This window comes from Eurypyga helias, unplaced genomic scaffold (genome assembly GCF_000690775.1).
Source record: "Eurypyga helias isolate BGI_N326 unplaced genomic scaffold, ASM69077v1 scaffold9368, whole genome shotgun sequence".
In the NCBI taxonomy this organism is placed as follows: domain Eukaryota; kingdom Metazoa; phylum Chordata; class Aves; order Eurypygiformes; family Eurypygidae; genus Eurypyga; species Eurypyga helias.
The window spans coordinates 21,427-23,562 of record NW_010266285.1 but is presented as its reverse complement, the minus strand read 5'-3'; positions in this window follow the sequence as shown (position 1 = coordinate 23,562).

The following is a 2,136-nucleotide window of genomic DNA, read 5'->3' as shown; positions in this document are numbered from 1 at the left end:
TGGAGATCTGTCGGTGGAGTTAATAGGCTGCCAAATCATGAGGGCTTTTTTAATCCCTCCCATGGCTATAAAGTGGTAGCTACATCAAACTCTATTAAAAAATACTGAAATTCACAATAGGAATTGGAAATTTCGGGACTGGCTGTTCACCAAACATTCTCTGGAGCACAATAGTATCCTGACATCTAAGTGTTTACAAACAAAAGGATAAAGTTGTAATCCCCTTGTCATAACACAGGCTTTGTAGGATCCATGCGCCACTTGAATGTGGTCAGGACGAAGCAGATTATTGTAGCAACAATACAGAAAATGTAACTCCAAGTAGAAAACACCCTAAACCCACAAAGCTGCTGTTTTGCCCTAGTTCTTGGGTTTTGGGGCTTTTTTTTTTTTTTTTTTTTGAGTGAGCTGGCAAAAATTAGTTTTGTCAGTAGAAACTGAGCAACCGCCAACAATGCCTGGAATGCCTTGGAGCACCGGAGGAATTTTCTGAGTAACAGTGATTACTTTTGTTCTTTTTTGCTACACAAGTTTAGGCTTTGAACTGTGTATGCTCTTTCGCATTTTCGTTGACGTATTTGGGGATTTTGTTTTAAAGAGATGGTTTCTGTTTGCCAAAAAAAGCTTGTGCTCAAATAGGGCAACGTGGTTTTCTCCCAGAGAGCTCGGTATTGCTGTGGAGGTGAAATTGAGAGTCTGTGGGATTAATTAGAGGATATCATTCTGAAATTAGGGTCTAGTAGGACTCAGCATTTTGATACCACTTGGTTTACCTGTAAAAAACAGGGAAAGAATATTTATAAACTGTTAAACCCAACAACCTTAAGCGCTTTATCTTCTGAAATGTTCTGGGAAAATGGATTTCTATGTATCGTCGGATAAAGAAGCCTGAAGTGATCAAACTTGATTTAGTTGGCGTTTCCTCTCATTGTATACTGAGCAGCAGCAAAACGTGTCACAAGTTGTATTTGTCTGATATATGGAAAGAGAGGAAACACCTTCCCAGTGAATTCTATTTCTTATCACTTGTCACACTGCTGTCTTTCAATTCTGTCTGTGCTAGTAAAATCATTAAATTTACTGTCTAAATTTTACTTCATCACTGACTGAATTTTTTTTTTTTGTAATGCCAGGAAAGAAATCCTGCAGCTGAAATTTAAACAGTAAAACTCTGAACATCACAATGTCTTTTCTGTCTAACTGCTGGCTCTTCACAAAGCCTTATTCTGAACCCTTTATTTGATTAAAAAAAAAAAAATGCTACCAGTTAAAGAATCTGCTTCAGACAGATAGCAGGGCTCCAAAACTTTCAAAAAAAGCAAGATCTTCCTGATTTTTTTTTTTTTTTTTTTGGTGTGCCTACATCCTTATCTGCTGTGCCTGAAGTTGTCTGCCTTCAGACTTGCTGGTGCTAGAACTCTTCAGTAGTTCCTAGAAACCTTATCCGCTTCTCCACACTAGGAAGCTCCTGTATTACAATGGAGGGTGTATTTGCTTCTTCAGGTGGAAGGTAAATGGGAAAATCAGAAGCTACATTACTTCAAAATAAAAGACTGCAAAGTAGTGGTGTGTTAAATCCCTCCTTGGATTACAGGCAGGTATCTAGTGCTGAGGCAGCGTGAGTGATGCATAGATCCTTTCGGTATTCAGCTCATCTGTGCCCAGTATTTATCCTCCAAGATACAGCTGGGGTCAAACTCAACAGATTTTGGAGGATGAGTTTTCTTGAAAAACCCTTCACCCCATGAAAGCCGTTACCTTTTAACCCATTGCTCTTCAAACAGAGTCTACATTTGCTTAGTAAAGCTCCGTGCCATGGTTCTGTGAACGTGATATTTGATTTTTCTGAAGTGTTCCCAAGCATCCTTACCCTGCTCTGTGGGGTTTTTTTGGATGTTGTTTTTTTTTCCCCTCAGAGGTGGGTGGTGAGAGTTTGAGTGAGAAGGCTCATGGCAGGACAGTGAGAAGTAGTAAGGGAAAGCACTGTACAGAAGTCAGAAGAAATTGAGCATTACCACAGACACACAGAACGGTTTGGGTGGGAAGGGACCTTAAAGATCATCGAGTTCCAACCCCCCAGCCATGGGCAGGGACACCTTCCACTAGACCAGGTTGCTCCAAGCCTCATCCAGCCTG